Source organism: Rhea pennata, chromosome 4 (assembly GCF_028389875.1).
Source record: "Rhea pennata isolate bPtePen1 chromosome 4, bPtePen1.pri, whole genome shotgun sequence".
Classification (NCBI taxonomy): Eukaryota; Metazoa; Chordata; class Aves; order Rheiformes; family Rheidae; genus Rhea; species Rhea pennata.
Window position 1 is genome coordinate 49,317,061 of NC_084666.1, and position 21,497 is coordinate 49,338,557.

Sequence of the window (21,497 nt, forward strand, 5' to 3'; positions counted from 1 at the left end):
GCTTGCACGTTCAACAGATACTGATCTTAGTTGAGAATATATTTGCAAATTTATTATTTGTAAAGTAAATATTAATACTGAAAAATAAAAATTAATGTGGCAATTCCCTTTCATTTTTCATTTACATGAAAAGTGATTCAACACTGCACTCAGCTACTTGTTACTTGAATCAGTGTTTTTTGCCATTGGCTTCAATGGAAACATGTACCTAGAGGTTGCTTTATGCTACTGTTATCATGAAAGTTTGCATATGTAACTGTACTGTACTGATACTTGAGGATGTAGGCAAAAACCATAATAATAATAATAAGACCCACAAAGATACAGATGCAGTATGTAGAGGTTTACATACATATTATACATTTCATATGTTAATTTCTGCTTAAGACACAAATGAGTCAAAGGGCCAACAATAGCTTGGAGCAGTGATTTAAAGTTCAGGTACTGTTGTTCTTCATTCTTGTGGAACGCCTTTGGGAAAATATTGTCCATAATTCGACTGACTCTGTTGTATAGCTTCGGTCGGACCTGGTTAGTCTGTGCATCATTTATGCCCGTACCTGTGTGTCAAAAAAATGTGTGTAGTAAAATAGTCTTCAATTAACCTTAACACTTTTTTTTTAAACAAAGACTTTTTCATCCAGATAGCAGTTAACTTACTTGAACTACATATTTTTGCTTCCTAAAAATTAGGATGCTATGCAGCACTAGATAGTGTGAGGGGTATTAATGGGAGGCTTTCAAGATTGTCTGGTTGTTCTTAAACTGTTTAAAAAATAAGGCACAAAAATATTATTGAGTGTGGATTCCGTTTCCAGGAGAGGAAGAAAAGAGGGAATCTATTATTTAAAAAGAAACACAGCCAGTGTGATAAAAGTGCCTTCCCACGTCTTCTGGCCAGGTGCTACGTGCATATAAATGTTTCACGTTAAGCTTTAAGATCAAGGAAGAGTCTGTGGGGAACCTTGTTTCCTGGAGATCTGCTTGCTAGAGTAGCTCCCACGTACTGACTTCCCATTTTTTATTTGGTTATTAAGGATGAAAGGCTACATCATTTTCTGGAATAGCAGTTCCTTGCATGCCGTTATCTTTGTCCACAGCTATGAAACGTGCGTTTCCATAGGTTCGGGTTTACATTTAGCCTAAATTGGTTCAGCCGCTATCATTACTGCTTTATATACATTTAACTCAAAGGATTGCCTTTATGTTGTGTTGTAGAGTGAACAAAAGATATATGGTTTCATTAGTTGAGAAATTGTCTTTTTAGATATAGCTGAGCTTAATGGGTCTCCAGCCTGTGTAATGCAGTGCGCTCTCAGTTACAGCTGAAAAGGAAACTTCGAATGTCTCATTTCCAGGAATCGCTCACTCTGGGCTTTGTGTGTCTGTATATGCAGCCTTACATGTGCAAATCACTAGTATGCAGTTTTGCACGCTGTCAAATGTATACGGAAACAGTAGAAAAAACGTGATTGAAATCCATTTGTACTCAGTTTGCATCTGCAAATCAGAGGGTTGAAATTCTAGCACTTACTTATTTATCACAGCTACCCTGCATAAATATTCCTCCCGCAAAAGTCAAAGGCTTTTTTAAAAAGAGACTGGTATGATTAGCATGGATGTTTTAAATATCTTTGCAACAAGCTTAGCAAAGACATTTTTTTGGCTTGGAAAAAATCCTATTTTAACTGCTATATTTTGTAATTTAGCTAATTTTTATATTTCTGGTAAAATACTACCAAGATGAATATTTCTGATGTCGGAATGAAGTACTTGCAATAACCTTTTCTTTTTAAAAAATCGTATATAGTAAACAATTTAAGCTGAAAAGTTCTTTTAAAATATTAAATTATTACAAATATAAGTGACAGACGTTACGCTCAATCAGCTGTAACATGTAAGATGGTACATGGCAATAGCCTTTTATACCGAGGTGTCGAGAAAACCACGACAGAAACCGCAATTTAGAGTGAAGCAAAACTCTGCAAAACCAACCAAAACCTCATAATTTAACGCGGGGAAGAGTTCATACATTTTTTTTTCTTTTTTGAAAGATCCCACCCATCGATCTGTCGCTTCCTTTGACCTGCTTGCTCCTGACTGACTCTTTAATGTGTTTCAAAGTACTTCTGATTCATTATGTTGCCTGAAAAGAGGTAGCGTGGAGTTGCTCGGGAGTAAGTAGTGGCAATCTATCATCTGGAGAGTTTATGGTCGCGCATTTTCTCTAACATGACACTCGTATCAAATGTTAACTTAACAAGGACTAATCTATACTCTCTACTCTTCAGATGTGTCACTGAATCTGTTTCCTCCAGCTTCTGGAGAAGAGAAATTGTGTTGCTCAAAGCCAGGCTTGTGGCTGGTGTTGAGTGGAACAGGGAAGTGTCTCTGTGCCTAAACTCAAGTTTTGTTGGTGGCACCAAGTCCGTCTACATACGTGTGTGTGTATGTATATATGTATATGCATATGTTTATGTATGTGTGTGTCTATACATAAAACCCCAAATTCCTGAATATTCAGACATAGACACACAAGGTATATGAACGTCAGTATCTTTCTCTGAGAGGTGCAAACTGACTTCTACTATATGTGCCCCTTTTAACAGAAAATGTTTTAATGGAAGAAATGAACATTCATTTGCAAGCAATAGTAAACAGTAAAGCAGAAGTAACGTTTCCAAATATTTTCCATTTTTACATTAAATTTACTTTAGCTTTTGTTTTTTCTGTCTTATGTTTGCTGTTTGCAAACTTTCCTGTGAGTGTGACTGCGTTTTTCATCACTAGCTTTATGGAGAGGATAATACAAATGGAAAGTAATCTGTTGCTCCATATAAATATGATTAAGGGGAATTTCCATGCAGATATATGAAGGCAACAGGAAGAAAAGAAAATCAGCACAGTTTTTTATAGCCATGACAAAACAGGAAAAAAAAAAAAACAAGACTACATCCCAAGGCTTTGATAACTTGTTACCTAATAGTGGGATATATCATTTTGGAACACTTTTCTAAGGCTTTTTACAGAAAGTTGTATATATCAGATAAACATATCTGTTCAGACTTAATCTTGCTTTACCTTTAACATAATGGAATGTGTTTGGAGAAAACATTATCATCAACTTTTAAAGCAAAACTAAGCATTTTTGTTTTCTTTTGTTTAAGTTGCTTTTTACAATAAATAACATCTGAGAATGACTCATTTTGATTTTAATTTCTGTGCTGGGAAATCTAAGGCTTAGCCAGCTGAACTGGTAACCTGCTTACCAGTTTCTCTACCTGCTATTATTTATGCCACTTTCATAGAAAAGAAAATGGGTTCCACAGGGAAGCTGTATAAGATGGAAACACAGTGAAGGAATTTTAAGTAGTAAAAGATAAAGACATGATTTAAATTTATTTAGCTTAAAAGATAAGCACAGCTAAAAGCATAGTAAACAGGAGACTAATATCCTTTGCACAGGAAGGAGACAGATGGTCTATTTGGTTGATTGCGCTAGCAGCTCTTCTCCTGCTACTTTGCAGTAGGTCCTGAAGTTCAAATACTGTTTTTTAAAAATGTCTGGTTAAAGAGAAGTACCGAAAACAGTCTAAGAGCAAGAGCTCAGAGAGTCAAGACCTCTGCTCAGACAATTCTTGGTCTTGTAAGTAAATATGGTTTAGATGGTATTAACAAAAAGGAACAGTGTTACCGCTGTGCTCCTAATTCAGCAAAACATTTGCTTATATTCTTAGATTTTGGGATGTGTTTGAACACTGCATTGAGGACTATATTTAAGCTTACGAGTACCATATTGGGAAGCATGCGTATCCTACGAGCTGTGTTACCAAAGTAGTGTGAGCCGAAGACGCCGTTAACCTCCACTTGAATAACCTCGGTGCCTTTGTGTGGAACGCCAGAGGGTCAGAAAAGCTGGCAGTAGCCAACACTTCTCTTACTTTCCTGTATAGCGTGAAGGTACAGTTGCTGGCATCTCTGGGAATTTTAACCTAAATTTCCCTCTTTTATGGGCACCTAAGGTACCATGCTCTTTTTCTGGCACATTCACTTCTGACATATTTCACTGGTTGGATTTTCATACAGTAAATGTTTTGTTTACTTTAATGTTCTGCTAATGTTTTATGCTGTGACATGATCCGGGTATCTGGTAGACAATTCTGCTCCAAACTTCTGTAACCTGGCTGTCTATGGCTATAGGGCAGTGAACTGATGACTGAAACTTTATGTTCCTCATTACTTAGCATTTGTCTTTATACTTTTCTTTCCCTCCACATCTCATTCAGATATACCAGTTTTCTTCACTTTTTTCTTCAGGAAGCTTTTCTATTCACTATGGATTTTTAATGTTTTCATTTTTTTTTTCTCAAAGCCATCTGTTATTTTTAACAGATGCATCAAAGGGAAAGTAAATATTTTTATTTGTAGTACTTCCTCTTTGTTAGTAATATTTTGTAAAGTATGTTTTTCTCCTTTGGTTATTAAACCCCTCTCCTGTTTTTCTGTTTCTAAACTTCTGGTTTTGAATCTGTCCTCTTCCCATTGCATATTTTGTCATCTGGTCTTTACTTTCCTTCCCCACTTCTTCTCCTCTTTCTTAATATGCCTTTCATTGTCTCCCCAATACTTTTTTTTTCCTCCAAAGTATGGAATAATTCTATGTCACTTTTTCTGATTCATTGAAGCCTGAAAAAGATTTGTTTTTCTTTTTCAGCCTCAGTAATTCTGCTCCACTGTCAAGACTGTAGAGGCATGACGTGGAGCCCTGCACTTCTGGGAAAGGATATATAGTTGCTGCCATTTGCCCACCATGAAGAATAAAAGCCCCTGCACTCAAAAAAAGCAAGAGTTCAAAACTTCCTTTCCTGGTACAAAAAATGTAATTTACACTGTTTTAAAAAAGATTACTCTTAAGGTAAGCCTCATTTATTGATAATGTAAGTGGTTTGATATGTTTATAAATATGAATTTCAAAGCTGCGTGCTAAAGAAAAGCTGAAGTTTTAAAAGTAGTGTGCCTGCCTAGCAAGTGTACTGTCACATATGCTGGGCTTGTCTTCAGTCTGATACGTCTCCATGCTTTTCGTGCAAATCGAAGCACTTGGTCATTAGCACAGGGAGTCACAGTAACATCTTATGATCTGATCTGGCATTTATAAGGAAATAGAGTGTCTAGCCTTGGATGCCTCTCCTACAGGTCATTTGTCCTGGTGATAAAGAGAGTGCTTGCTCCCAAGAGAAAGGCAAGCTGCCCATTATGTCAGCTCACACCCTGGAAAAGGCTACTGATTTCAGTGCTTCTATTTGTACAGCATCTTCACTTGTGCCCTCTAAACGGGGTCAGTGTTATAACAGTGAGGAGAGAGCAGTTTCAACCATCAGTGAGTGCTCGGAGAAACTGTGTAACTAACTCTGTCAAAGATGAATAGAAATTTAGACAAGCTGGCTTGTTTGGTATTCATTTTTTTTTAAAAAAATACATATATAATGATTTGTTTTCTGGATCATTGATTTAAATGTCAGACAGATGAAAAGCAAAATTTCTATGATGCCTTTATCATTATTCTGACAAGGACTGCTTTTAAGTTAAAGACTGATAAAGAATGCCAACTTTTGACGTTACTAGAACAGCCCTATCAGCTTTAATTTTCTTTTGTTTTCTTGTTGTCAAAGAAAGGCCATTAGAGATAAATTATGATCTCGAAGTGGTTAATCTAGCAATGTGCATTTTTTTCCATAAATTACCTTAGCTGGTTTGTAAAGCATTATATAATCTCATTGGAAAGTAGCATACAGAAAATAAAATCTGCAAGTATCTGCCATCATCAGTCTTTATTCCACTGATTCTCACGCTACTGGAAGGCCACAGTGAGTTGAACCATTGCATCACATTGCACAATTAAATGTACAAACTTATTTGTTCTGTTTGATTATACTTTTGTGTACAATTTTCCTGACATGCTAGAGACCGCTAGAGAATGCTCTGTTGTAAGCTTGATAGGAAGCACACATAGCTGTGCGTTGGGAATGCTCAGGGTTGCTAAAAGTTTGTTCTTTCTAGTAAATTAGGGAGCTAGTGCTCTTGTCATTGTAGATCAACATTAATTGAGCTCACACCATTAGCATCAATATAGTTATAGCACAGAGTTTATGCAGAAAGCTGGAGAGTTTTCAACTGGAAAGTTTCCTTTTGACCAGTCTCTGTGTGTGCACATTGCGCTTTCACACTTCAAGAGAGAAGGAACAGTGCAAATTCTGAAGATTTCATACAAAAATCTTTTTCAGATCACATTCAAGTACTGATATGTTCTGTCAAACCAATCCATACTCTTTTCCCTCTTTCTACTCCTTTCTCTACTTTTCTTCTTCCTACTAAGTTACTAGTTTGATAAATGCTTTAGCCACAGCATTCTCAGTAAAACAGATTGACAGCTAATAATACTTTGCACCTCTTTACAATGGCGTAGCTGAGCTTTTCAAAGCTTTCATAAGTATCAGCTGAATCAAGCATCACCCAATCAAGTAGGCCACTATTATTCATGTATTTTGACAGATAGGTAAAATAAAAGAAACAAAATCAGACAGTTGCCTTACGACCACAGGAGTGTTTGTGTGTAAGCCCGGAAAAGAACGTATATCCTCTGACATCTATTCCTATGCCTAACCATACAATGATTTTTTTCCAAATATGTATCTGATTATCATTATGATTAAAGGGAGTATGATTAACATTCTTTTGGGAATAGCTAATACGACTTCTTTATTTTTATGCTAGAAGCTTTCAAGTGTAATATATCATCCTGACTGTGTTATAATAGGGCTGACACAAACAGTGAGTACACCAAAAAACATCCACAGTGCAGCTCAGCGGGATGTTAGCACAGATATATAAGGTGATGTGTGAAGTGAATGAGAGAAACAAAGAATTGGAGAGAGAGGTGAGAAGATCCTGATAAAATCAGCAGAAAATACAGAAAATGACAAAAAATCAGAAAAAGGAAAAACTGGGAAGGGGGAGTAGACAGGCTGGATTTATGCATCTGTACACTGAAATATTGTATATCTGAAATATTCTGTACTTTTCACTATCATGATATGATTTAAAGTGTAAATAGGATATTTAAAAATATCCTGATATATAATTATATAATATTCCGGTGTTTAATTATATATAATTATAACCATGATATATAGTAGCTTTCATTTTTAGAATCTAAGACCCCATTAATGAATTAATTAATCAACTCTCTTTAAAACAGACATTCTTACAGTTTAAATCCATAAGGTGCTATTGGAATTGTCTCATCTGATATAAAAGGTGGTTTTGCCCAGTATTTCAGCATCAGAAATCACCCAGTGATCTTGGTAGTTGAACTAGAAAGAACATTTTAGAAAGAACACAGCAGGGCCCAAGGATGTTCACACTAAAACAGGCAGGTACCTTAGAAGCCCTGGATTCCAGATCCTCACCCTAAATTTGAGAATATCCTGAGATCTAACCTCCACGACCTCCATTTTGGTCATTTATGTATGTATGTGATTTTTCAGATCATGCAATGCACGCACCTGCAAATGTTAGTTGCCACAGAATTTTTAGTAACAACTGTTTGCTATTTTGTATGAAAATTAAAATGCAGCCTGACAATTAAGGCGAGGAGTCAAGAAATAACAACTTCAGAAAAAGTCAGTGACAGGACTTATTGTGAGATGAGTTCTTATGTTGCACTACCACAGAGTGGCACAAAACCTAGACCTGGCTAAAAAACAGGAATTCCATTTTGCTTCAGTTCTGCTGTAAGTAAAGCCAAAATCTTTACAAATAAATATTTGTGGGAGGGGAAAAAATGACTGAAAGAAAGAGATCACTAAGGCTTTGAGTTCAGAACAGGTGATGATCTACAGAAATCAATTGGGATGTATCAGTCCTATATACCAGTTCCTGAGCTGAGGTTCCTGATTAAGGCTCCCAGGTCTCATCCAGAAGCTCTGTCTTCCAGAAAACTGACAACTCTTGTAGCATTTCTTTCTGACTTTGAGCCCAAATTTCTGGATTTCAGAAACCTTTCTAGTGAAAGCTTTATCAAATGCTGGTGAACTAGCATTTTCCCATACAATTTTTCAAGTATATTCTTGTGCTGCTATAGTCCTTTCAAAGAAAACATTCTTATGTTTGGTACAAACCAAAGACTAGACTTCTCTCATGAGCATGTCAGTTTGTCTTCTTATTTGAAGAAATATTTTTATTGATCCTCTTACGGTAAAGGTCTGGGGCACTTCTCAGTACAACTCTTGAAGTTAAATGTACAATTCATTTTACTAAATAAATATGTCATAAAGTTGCGTTAAATTATATAGAGGAGGCAGCATGAGAGTCTGAGAAATGTCATTCATAAGTCTAATCCTGAATTTCTTGTTAAGGTAAAGCACAGAATATAATGAGGGTTTTATCAAGATGTTGCAAGATTGGCCCCGGTGGTCTACAGATGAATATAGCTGCTTGTATTCAGAAGAGCATGTTAGGAAACTTTCGGAGGTCAGTAAGAAAAGAATGTTATCCACAATGGAAATTACGCTTAACTACTAGACTTTTCCAATCAATAGGTATAAAAGGATGTGGACTGCAGATGAGGTAAGACATAGAAATAAATGCAAGAACTTTAATAATTCAGTTTAAGAGTTATCAGTTAGCTTGAAGTATTTGGAGAGAAACTCTTAATTTACCGGTGCACAGTAGCATTTCTGTAGGAGGACACAGAGCTCCAGAATAACAACGCTGTGCAGAGCATTTTTCTAAATGAAATCAGCTTTTTTCTTGGAGTGTATGTTTGCAGTATCCTCTTTCAAGACTTTTGTACCACAGAATAACTGTTAGTGTGTAGTCACTTTCTGCACCAGTTACTCTGTCTTCTGGGGATTCGATTGATTTTTCACATCTCAGCATGTGAAGACCCAGACTGTGCCCTGTTGCCTGTGAGTGTGTGGTGGCACCAGCAGCAAGGGATGTCAAGGCAAATGCTTTTAGGACAAGCACAATGGTGATGGAAATACCACAGAGATCTTTAAAGCTCCATGGAACTGCTGACATTTTCTCATCTGAGTGATTCAAAGTATGGCATGATGTGGATTTCATGTGGCAAGAGGCTCTGTCATACAGGATCATGCCTTTTTGTTAATGTTAAAAAAAAATACTTTGGCTCGTTGCTGCTCTTTAGTTTCGAGCAACATTTTTTTTCTTTTAGATTTGGATTTGATCCTCAACTCTTCATGCATTAAAATTCATATTATTTTCCTAATCCTGTGAAAAAGAAAAGGTATTTCTGAGAACAGCAGAAGGTTGAAGACAGATGTGAGAGCAAGGGGATCGATGCTATGTTGACTGAGATACCACGATCTTAATGTGCTGTGCCATCAGGCAGCAATTGTATTATCTGCATTTAATTGCTGTCAGGGCACCTGGAACTTCTGCGTAGGCTGAGAAGAAGAACAGACTCTCCCTGGGCACTTCTCTCTCTTTTGCACCTTTCTGATGTTAAAGTTTCCTAATATGAAATGGTAATAGAAAGAGGTCAGTGGGACTGTAGTAGCAAAACAGGTGGGTAGAGGAGCACAGCCAAGGCATATGAAGGTCTGTTACGAGGCTTGTGGTTACTTCTGCTTTTTCCCCTTATTATATACCTACTCCCTGTGTTACATCTATGATAAAGCCTAGTGTTTTTAAATATTGCTTGCTCTTATATAGTAGTCCTTTAAATCAACCCTCATGTGAAGCTCGTGGGAATATGACACAGGCATTGGTGAAGGTGGAACCCAGCCTTTTGACCTCTGCAGAGTGTGTCTGCTTAAACCTTGGCCTTTTACTTCTGTTACTCAGACAAGCAAGTCAGGGTGTGATGCTGTTATGAAGATATGACAGTGTTTGGTCTCTGTGATGCATGCATGAGTTAGGAGTTTGTCCTCAAATAAGAGACTCAGTTTAAATTAGAATAGCTTTCTAGGTTGAGGACTCGCATGACTGGCAAAACAAGCTCTAATCTAGGAAGTTGGGGAAGAATATTGGGAAAAAATCATATACGCTTAAGCCTACTACAAGCAGAAAAAAAGGAGAGAAGTGAAGTTGTATGAGGTTATCTCATTTTGTGAGTTTGGGGGGAGGGGGAAGAATAAGTAATAGAGGAATGTATACGCTCATGGGAGACTTTTGATCTCCTAGATTAAGACTGAAAAATAAATGTCCATTGAAAAACTGGACATTTGAATACTCACACCTTTTTCCCCAAAATTTATTTTCCAATAAAGACAAGTCTCAGGTATTCTTGTGAATTTTTTTACCAAACAATGAATGAATCAGCAAAACATGATGGTATTTATACTTAGTTTTACTGAACAGCAAGATTCTGTTCAGTTCTATTTGTGGGAAAAGCAGAAGGTAAATCTGCACTTCTGAGACCTTAGAAAGGCAAGCTGAGAAACTGAGAAAATATAAGGTGTTGTGGGAAACTTAAACATTTGAATGTGGATGAGTCACTATATAACTCTGAATCAAGAAAATAAGTTTTATCAGCAAAAAGAGGACACTAGTAGGGAGAAATATATGTCTCCTGTAAAGATAATCACCTGAAACTGAATGTTAAAAGTAAGAAGAGAATTAATAGAGAATGCAAAAAGGGATTGATTAGAAAGAAGGACTATGCCCCGAAGGTTAAAGAAATATAGAATGAAAGCAAGAACAGCCAAAAGCAGTGTTAAACTAGACTTTGATATTCATTTCAGTTGTGTGCAGAGTTCTTTAGTTTTGCAAACATAAATTTAGCAAGGAAGTAATATTCTTCTCCTGCATCTTTTCCATAGGGCATGCATGCACTAAATTGTGGGACAGAGGGGTGATGGCGTTAAACAACTGAACAGTCAAAGCCACCCCACGTGCCGGGGAGCACATTCCTTGTCCCTGAGATGGGCTAAAAGAGGGGCTACAGTCCTGGTACTCCCTCCCTCTTCCATTCTTCCCCCTGAAGCTGCACTTACAGTGTATTTTGTAATGACACTTTCCGGGGTTTGTTTTATTTGGTAGTAGACCATCAACAAACAGAGCTCAGCACAAGCCCTCTGGCGAAGCTTGCCATCCACAGGTTTCTCTGAGTATGGCTTTCATTCTTCCTGCCCCTTCCATGCTGGAGAGGCAATTCAGGCTCGCACCCAGCTGGACTGAAGCTAACAAAAGTTGCCTGACCAGGTTGTATGCAGTGCTTGCAGTTAGGAGGAGGCTAAATAGTTAGGATGCTAGTAAGAGAACCAGGTTAAATTAGAATGCCGTGTGGCACTACACTTGTTGCCAAGGCCAAAATGAAGAGTGCTCTTGGAAAAGGTAAGACAAAAGTACACTCTTGTATACAGGATTCCTACTTCTTCCATTGTCCCATTTGGAAACTGCGTAATGAATAAGGGAGGACATTATGGGACAAAAAAAGATAGTGAATGATCTCATGGTTAACAAAGGTGAATGCACTCCCAGAGAATTCATTTCAGTCTCACTTAGTGTTATTAAGAAAATAGCAGTCGTTTGACATTTTGGCTTTAATCTTTCTGGCTTTTAGTTCTCTGTCTGTAAAAGGAGAATAATAATACTGTTTTATCTGCTGGTGAAGGTTGTGTGTGTATATGACAAGAATATGAGTTGCCACCATAGAACTGGTGACACAGAAATCAATAATTTTATTCCCAGTGCAATAATGGAGATTATGTGAAAATAAGTTTTGGAATGATCGACTGAATTAATATCATTTAGTATGTAAATATTTGAGGAGTAAGGCACTGATTTTGTAGGAAAACTGTGGGAGATGATAATAGCATTTAAGATTGTGCCATACTGTTGTATGTTGAAGTCTGTACGAGCAGCCTTAAAACCAACGTTTCCTTGCTTTTGTAAGTATTTTTGTAATTGATTGGCTTTGCAACCTTTATATATTTAGAAATTATTTTTGTATTTCGTATATATTATATAACATAAAACCAGAGAGCAAGAGAGAGTGCATATGCCGCTAAAATTTTACTGTCGTTAGGACACATATAGCCTTGTATTGCAGCCCATTACCCACAGATCAGGTTCAACCAAGAAGGTCTCTACTAGTGAAGTGATCACAGTAAACAATCAAAGAAACCATTTGTAGCCTGAGATTAGTGTCTTGCCCAAAGGAAGAAAATTATGGGTGAAACATCAAAAGTCATGAATGTTCTTGCAATGAATGCCATTGGGATCAGCAAGTCACTGCCAGTTGAGGCTCTTGGATCCATATCCCGCCATGAAATGCTGCTGGACCTCCACCAACAGAGGTGCACTCAGAGACAAGGACTGTGCCTTTCTGCATGCACACGCCTGTGCTTGCCTGTTTGTCCACAAATACACTTGTGAGTGGGTGTGGGAGGGCAGCCAACAAGCTGACTTTGTTGAACACTAATAGCGTTTCACCTCTGAAATTCTTGGTCACCGTTTCAAAGAAAGGAGAAGTTTAGTTTGAATCATAGAATGGTAAGGTTGGAAGGGACCTCTGGAGATCATCTGGTCCAACCCTCAGTGTAGCCCATACAGGGGCTGAACCCACGACCTTGGCATTAGCAGCACCACACTAACCAACTGAGCTAAACCAGGACTGAAATGCCCTATGTTTTATATGATCAGTCTTGGCTGACAGTACTGTGTGTCAGCACGTGACAGTATGACTCCTTCCACTAAGGACAAGGGAGTGACGCGCACTCAGAATAGATATAAATACCCCCTCACAAAACCCTGCCATTTGGCTCTGCTAGGCATCACTTAGACAGTTTTATATTGAGTCCAGGGGAAGTTTGAGTAAAGGCTGACTACAGTTTGAGTGAGAGTCCATGGATTTGGCCAGCAGTAACTATTTTTGCAGTTACTCTAAGACTCTAATAAAAACATTGCCAATAATATTAATCTTTATTTTATACTACAGTATTTCTACTTGCAGTTCTAGCTGTGGGAAAACAATGAAGTTAATAGGCTACAGGATTTGATAAATGCTCTGAGCAAAATGAGAGGTTTTCACTATTTATATAAAATATTATTTCTGTAAAGTTCTACAGTGGTACCTTCCTGTTTGCTTTATGTATAAACTCTGCTGGGTGTATTATAGCAAGCTTACAGCTTTACAGTAAATTCTTTTAAAGAAGATACAGTACTTCAGTAGCACACTAGCTTGCTTTTGTGATATGAATGCTGTTTCTTCTGCATTGGTTCTTCCATCTGTAATGTGGCTTTTGTTGCACATTGAAAAGAAATAAGGGATTACAGTGAACTAAACCTGTGAAACATGCATTGTAAGCAATATTATTTCAGCAACATGGCTCATAATGTTAAAGCACAGTTAGTCTTTTTCTTTTTACACAAATTATGAGCTTATGAAACATCATGCAAATATCACAGATAGATAGATTTCAATACATCTGCAGTCCAGATCTTTCTCACCTCTCATTCCTCTGTGGTTCATGTGATATTTGACTGATTTTTTTCTCCTTTGTTTTCTACCTTTAAATGTAGTAAATCAAACAGTCAACACATCCAAAACATATCAGTTCTTTGAATCCTCCTGGAAGACTCCCTACTGTGCTCTCTGAATTTTTAAGCTTTTTAGCATCTCATGTGACAGCAAGTTTTCTTCCAGTGGACATGTGCAGTATACAGCCTGTCAGCTTTTACCTACCTCTGTCACTCAGGAAGAACTTGAACATGCCTGAACTTGAACCATACCTTTTGCACTAGAAGAATAAATCTGAATTCTGGTAGCCGCTTGTTTGGTCTTTCACAGGTTCAGCCTCGCTTGCAGGCTGAAGTCATCCAGGCGGTATGTTTTTACTTGTCAGTATTGCTCTGTGTGCTCCCTCTAGTGATCCAGCCACGTATAAACATTTGTTTCTGAGGTGAGAGAACTTGAATTTCCCAGATGGCTCACAAAACGTTTAATGAAGTATGTAGCACAACCATTTCATTACAACATATTGTGTACTTTTAACTTTAATAACTGCATTCCTCATCCAAGAAGTCTCTATAGCTTTCAGAAATGAATTACAGAAGTATTATGTTTCTCAGAATATATTTTTCCATGACAAGAATAGCACTTTCCTAAACTATTGTATTTATTAGCAACCTGTTACCCTCTGACACTACTGTCATTTTCATCAGCCTTGATAAAGTGAGTATCATTTAAAAATCTCTTTAAAAATTATTAAACTGGCTTTGTTTTATTGGTTTCTCTTTTTTTAACTGTGCATGAAACAAGAAAATAAAAGAGACTGTAAAACATTAGAATTTTTTCCTGATTTGATGACAGTCAGAAAATCAGGCAAGCCTCAGAGCAAGATCGTTTTCCTTGGTGGGACAAAGGAATTGTACTGTCCTGATGAACAACAGGTTGACTTAGGAGGCGATGTTCTCCAGCTCTAAGCCAAAGTATGAAGCTCCATGCTATTCCCAAGTAGCAATTGCTTCAGCAGAGCTGCTCTTTTTCTGGACAGTTTAGAGGCACTGAATTGGTAGAATTAGAGGCCCATATTTCTTTGCTCCTTGCCCTGGCATATGCCTAGTGTCTACTGTGTGATTTCTTTGTCCGCTTAGGATATGAACATACGTCAAGTTTGTATGTGGACAGAGTGGAAGACGTACTTACATTCTACATGACAGGTGAATTTCAGCCTGTGAGAATTCAGCTCATATTATAATAATAGGATGAGGGAATTAATTACCTTGAAATAACAAAAAAAGGGGGAATGTAATAAATAACTGGCTTCTCCTGTATAGTATTTCTGCTTAAATAGACATTCTTAATTCTTAAACAAATTTTTGGCAACAGCAAAGTTGCTGGTGGACAGAGCTGAGGATTAGTTACCACTGGCACTTCTTAGCTAAGTTAAGAAACTAAGAGGCAAGGAGACTGATAGGCCTTTTGATCCAAAAGTCATCCTTCTGAAATATGCTCTTAGATCACAAGAGAAATCATGTGTGACCTACTTGCTGTGGACAGGGATGCAAAGTCCTTCCAAAGAGGTCAGTTCAGCATGGATCTTCAACCCCCTTTAATCCATGTTATTATGAAAGACTTCGTCCACTGTGAAATTCAAAGGCTTTACAAGAGTTGTGATTGAAATAATTTCATTTCTCATATATTTACATAAAACTATTAGAGCAAAGTGTATTTTTAAAAGCTGTAGCTTTATTTCCTGTGTCAGAATTTTGTCCTGGGAGTATTACAGAATTAGGTTTCGTGTATAACACTTGACAGATATTTGAAAGAGAAACTTGGGCTGTACACACTGCAGCAGCTGCAACTGCAGCTCAGCTTCTTTGTTTATAATGTGAACATCATCCTATTTGGCCATTAAGGCTAAATTCTGTCATTCTTTGGACAAACTTTAACTTCCCATAAACTTCAGCAGATGCTGAGGCTGAGTACAGCTGCACCTAATCATATACCAGTATCAGCATTTTAATAGGGTTTTGTTTAGACACAAAGTATAAACAACATCCAGTTCTTCAGGTGTTGATCCAGTGGGTTCCAGACTGGACTGTTAATTTGTGAGCAACCTAAGCAATTAAATGAACTATATGCCTTGGAGAATTACCTGCTCCCAAGCCATTCTTCTCAATGTGCACAGTAACTTGGTAGGTCCAATCATGTTAAATCTAATATGCATGTATGATTAATCCATGATGTACAGTGAGTCTTACTGCCCCCAACTAAAAAAGTCATATATAATTCCTTCATTAGCAACCAGCAATTCCATACTGAAAACTACTCTATAGTAAAAATCTGCAGTTAGCCTGACAGCATCCTTTGTCCTTTGCTGTTGTATATTAATATCTTTATACTCCCTGCTAAAGTCTCTCTCATTTAATTCATTCCTATAGTTGCGGGGGGAGGTTTCCAGATCTGCAGAAAAATGTGAAGCTACTGAGTGAATTGTTAGCATCAGCTAGAGGTGAACAGGCAGAAACTGCAGTAAGCTGCTGTTTCTGCTAATGCAGGGGTAGAGGTAACAGGGCTGAAAGACACTTCTGTAAACCTGTTAAGAAAGACAACAATGTAGGTAAGATCTTAGATGTTAGCTTTTTCTAGACCTTTGCTTGGCTGTGTTCATTAAAAAAAAAAAATTGGGGGAAGTGGGGAGAGAAGTTGCAGATACCAAATACATCCGGCCTGGCAAACAAGAAAACTGCAGTGCAGAAATCCCTCTGAAGGTTGCGGGATTCAGCAAGAGAGTGATGAAGGATGGAAAGCCTGATCTAGAAAGTGGGCTTACAAGCAGAACCCAAAAGCATCCAAGCCTATCTTGCCCTGTAATCACAACACATCTATTCAAGGATTTTTTTTTAACGGACCTATATCTGTGTTCTTCTTTTCCCTGAATTATGTTGGGCAACAGCTACTTTGTGTACATTGCTTGTTGAGCAGGGCAATAGTTTGATATTTTTTTTTTCTGTTTTTAGTATCCTGAGTGCTTTGGTAAAAGCGGTTGCTACCATTCTGCAAATCACAAGATAATACTGAATCTTCTCTCATTTGTGAGCTGAGTCCAGAGAAGTTTTAGTAGAAGCTGAATTTGTTGAGATGCAAAGGCAAGGCTCCTATGAATTTTAAAGATAAAGGCAAATTTCTGTTTTTATGTAAATGTAATCTCGCCTTCCCCATAAACACAAAAAAAGAAAAAAACAGAAGTATAATGCAGTAGAGGGGTTGATCTCAAGAGTTACATCAGTCAAATGGGGCTCCAAAGCAAGGGAGCAGCTCAAATACAGTTTTAGCACCTCTGGCTTTCAGAACTCAGTTGGATGTAATGTCTACATCAAGGAACTGACAGAATGAAGCTAACTGGTGTGAAAAAAAACACTCCTTCTGAAGAAGCTTCTAAATACCAGTTGTCTAAATCTATTGATAAGCATGGATGCATTATTAATGAAGCCTGCAGCCTGCCTAGTGCTGCTCAGATGGTTCAAGCATTTAGTAGGAAGTATTTCTGTGAAGTGCTGCACAGAATAATGACAGTGTCTGTCTTAAATCGAACAAATGACTGTAGCAAGCTCTGGGGAGGCTCAGAGCAAGCAGATGCTTTCCAAGTGAAAGGCAGTCGGGTACCACCTGCTGTAGGCAGGCAGGCAGGAACAGTCCACTAAATATTGGCTTGTTAATAATTCAAGACAACAGGAACCCCTAGCTCTTCAAGCATGGCACTGCCCCTTCATCATGTGGCTTTTCATCGCCCTAATGAGGTACTTGAAGAATCAGACACTGAAACGTCTTGCAGATATTCCCCAAAGACTAGGACTCAAGCTGCCACAGTTCTGAATAAGAAGTTGGCAGTACACAAAGTCGAGAGGGTTTTAAAAATGGCCAGATAAATGCTTTAGCTAAATATCGCTGTTTGCGACACATTGCTGTATAATGACTCAATCTGTGGTTTGTGAGGCTACTGGTATAGAAAGTATGTCTTATGACAATTCTCTGGCTAAAAATAATCCACACTCCAATTTATTACAGGCATATTGATAGTTTTCTTTGGAACAAGAAAAAGAGCTCAGTGAAAATCTTTACGTGATTCCTTGCAAATAGAATCATTTGCTTAAATGATCTTGGTTTTGTTGTTAGGGTTTGACTGGGATCTTCCCAAAATCCCACCTTCATCCCGCGTGTTAAATCAGTATTGATGCAATTGAGAATGAATAACCTTTCAAAAATTAGTGAAAGTTTCTATGTAGACTTCTTTGATTTCTTGGTTTATCATCAGCAGCAGCAGTTTGTCTTGCTTGAACACTGCAGTGTTATGAGGCACTGCAGAAGCTCCTGTATTAGTAATATATATCTTAGTGATTGTTGCTGTTGCCTCACTTTCAAGATGCAGCCTTAAAACTTCCACATTTGTTCACAGCTTCTTTATATATTTTCCTTCCTCAAACTTATCATTCTCATTTTTATTATCATTTTTATTTATTAATACTTTGCTAATATTCTACTATGGGATGTTTCCTGCTTACGTGATTTTCTCAATTCTCAAACAGTTGAGATGTCAAAGTCAGAACTTGATTCTTTGCAGACTTCACAGGATATTTTGGTTCCGCTACTCAAGCTGACTATTATTTTACTCTGTGAACAGTTTTAGTAATTCCATCCTTTTTTATGCTAAATCTCTTGTCTCCTATCAAAATATTATTGTTAGAGGGTATCATTTTTTCTGCAGCTTAAAAGTCTTGATGTTGATTGCCAGAAAATAGCTCATCAGCATTTCCTTATAGTTTTTAATTCAATAGCTACAACAGCTTTGGGCCAGTTCTTAATGTTACTTGGTGGGGAAGTGCAAAGAGGTTGAGATCCTTGTTTACGCAATCTTTCCCACTCTCTAGGGGGTGGTTTTACTCTTTGCACAAAACCGTAGTGAGGAGTTCAAGCATAAACATGAATGCACCTGTAATATTCTAAGAGGAAACTTCTTCTGGTAAATGAAGAGGAGCCTTAATGGCTTAGCTAGGATGCTTATCTCATCTTCTTGTCCTTTCATAAGCTTTCCAAGCTGTTAAGGAACAGAATCATATTGCACTTTCACTCAAATTAGTTTGAGGGAAGAATTAAAGTGCCTCGACATTAGCCTACCAGAGTGTCCCGGCTGTTGCTTTCTCCTTTGGCTCAGTGGAGACTGCTGGTACTTCCAAAAATGATGCATATTCCTCAGTGTGACTTTAGATAAGATAAAAAATGGCAAAACTACTAATGAACAGAGAGATGCTTATAAAACACAGTACCAGACGCTTATTTGTACTGCACAGATAGCTGTAAAACTTGTAGATATTGGCAGATGTTAATACTTGCACTTATCTATTCTCTTGCATGTACATTTTGCCTAGAGAATATGGGGATCTGATGCAGATCTTTTGAAGCTGGTCACAGGTACTTATGCATAGCAATTATATAATGAATTAATTTCATATTTAAGGAAAGCAAGGAATTTTAACCAAGATCGACGTTTAAACTGTAAGAGAATATAATTAGCTAGCAGTAGGTCACAGACCTGTGAAGAAAAGCAAGCTGTGTCTGGTTGGTTGCTTTCCCAGTAGCTCATTTCTGGGGTGGAAACAGCTCCTGCCTTTCTGTTCTCCTCAGTGCTCCTCAAACAGGTAGGAAGGCGGTAGGCTTCAACATAGCTGATTTCAGTCCCATCCTCTTCCTCCTCTCTTGTCATAAGGATGCATTATCCTGTAGGTTCCGCAGAAAAAAATGCACATTTAATCATATGCAATGACATTTTATGCAAAGGGAGAGAGAAAATAGTTTATATTAAATAAAAGTGGGGGAGGCTGAGGCAAAGATTACCTGCCTGAGACATTCAGACAGTGACAGAGGGAAGATCTCCAAAGGAGGCTCTGATGTAAAAATAGCTAGTGATTACAGCCTTGGATGCAGAGATAAGTTACTGTATATTGGTAAGTTGTACAGTTAAGTTGTCCCACTGAATATTTATCCTTTATGTTAATATACATCTAGAATAAAAATTTTCTTCAAGGTGTCAAGTGCTCTTCTCCTACTCTTCCTGACCAAGAATGATAGTTGGCTAACAGAATAATTGTATAGGCTTTTGGACTTTGCAGGAGGGCACTTCTGTGGTTCAGCGAACAAGGAATAAAGCATTTCTGCTTAAAATGGGGGAGGGAAAAGGAGTTGAATCAAATATTGACAGTAATAATATAATCAGCTGATTGTGAGTTCTTTGAGTCTGGGCTTATTGCTTTGAAATGCATTTATTTGTACAGTAGAGGTCTGGTTTCGGGAGCTGCTATGTGGTACTCTGCTAATATAAGTGATTATTATATGATGGACTAAACAGTGTTTATTTTTACATTCAGTTCAGCTTGTGCTATTCCCACATATTTCACCAGCACCAGAGTTTACCATCATTCTTCAAGAAAACAAACTTTTTACCTCTCCTTTTGTTAAAAAAAAGGTCTCTATCCATGGTGCAGAAGAAAGGGGGAATTACTGAACTACTATTTCAGAATATTCAAGGCTCTCCGTTTTGTTTTCGACCCCATCATTAGAAGCAGGAAGAGGCTTATTTGTACAGATACTACCTGTTTGCTTAAATATGAAGTAGAAAATTAGAGTTCACTGAAGTCCACACCACAACTCCTGCTGATCCCAGCAGAGTTAGAATTTCTGAACAAACATAAGCCTTTTGTCTGTATAATGTAATAAATAAAAAACGATGTTTAGCAAGGACTGTATTTTAAGAATGTTACAGCAAATGAGTACTTTGAGATGTGGCAAATGAATTTGCAAGATATTTTGGAGCTTTTGTGTGAAAACTGGACTTTCTAGGACACAAGCCTGATTTCAATGTAGATTAACTGGAAGCCGTTGACATTTTGAAGCTAGCAGGTGATCTATACATAATTTGCTTTGCTATCAGTGCATAGATATCTTCATTGCAAATGCCATCTTTCTCAATAAAATTTAAAGAAGAGGTCTAATTGAAAGCAAGCTGTGGAACAAGACTGAGTGACACTGATAGGACTTTGAGAAAACTTTCTGCATTTGCTGTATTGTCTATGAGAAGAAGGACAGAAAGCTACAGAAAAGCTTACATAGAATTCTTTTGTTTTTAAAAGTTTGCTGATTTACTTGAGCTCTCCTCGCTTCCCATCCCTTGCTACCCAAAAAAAGTACTGGGTCAAAATTAGTCCAAATTAGTCAGTTTGGGTAAAACATAGGTGAAGAGTTGTACTGTCAGTTTACCACAGACTCACCACTAATAGCATTCATTATTGGCCAAACTGCCTATGTGAACAACATGAGCAGACAGCTGGTTTTCTGTAGTGCAAAATTTGTGTCGGTGTACCCAAATGAGAAGAAATGACCTCTTGGCACCAAACTGCTTGAATACACCCTACCTTTGCAGATAAGATAGCAAGTAAAAATAAGTAAGAAAATTTCAAGTCAGAACTGAATATTTGGCCCCCACTGCTATTTTCAAATAGATGTTACTTTCAAATTTATGACTGCAAACTGTTAACTACATGTTTGTCTTATTTACAATGGTAGTACTAGCCATTAAACACTTTTCTACTTTCTGAATTAAATGACAGAATAAATAGGCAATGTACTTTTCTCAAAATAGTGCTGTGCATTGTCACATCCTGAGATGTCAACAGAATATATGACGTTGATGAGCAGCAATACGCATGCACTTTGCATGTTTCAATATGCTTCTCTAGCAGAAGTAAAAAATTGCCGAAATCCTCACCAACACTGCCAAGTAGACAGGATTTAAGGAGGAGAACATAATAGTGTTATTCAAGAGTGCCTTTGATCATGGGAAGCTTAAGCTTTTGAAATATCTTGCAACTGGCTAGCTTAGAATGAAAATTTTAAAGCCTGCAAGGATCTTAGAGCCTTCAAAGGTGTGCCTTCTGTCAAAAATCACTCTGATTGCTCTGCTATCTGAGGC

General features: G+C 37.6%; 1 long non-coding RNA gene across 1 annotated transcript; it reads right to left on the minus strand.

The window, feature by feature from the left end:
* Positions 1-322: 322 nt before the first annotated feature.
* Positions 323-13,817, minus strand: LOC134139468 (uncharacterized). Its single transcript, XR_009958169.1, has 2 exons — positions 13,762-13,817; positions 323-560 (listed from the first exon to the last, which is right to left on the minus strand). It is a non-coding gene; the product is annotated as an uncharacterized LOC134139468 (long non-coding RNA).
* Positions 13,818-21,497: the final 7,680 nt, after the last annotated feature.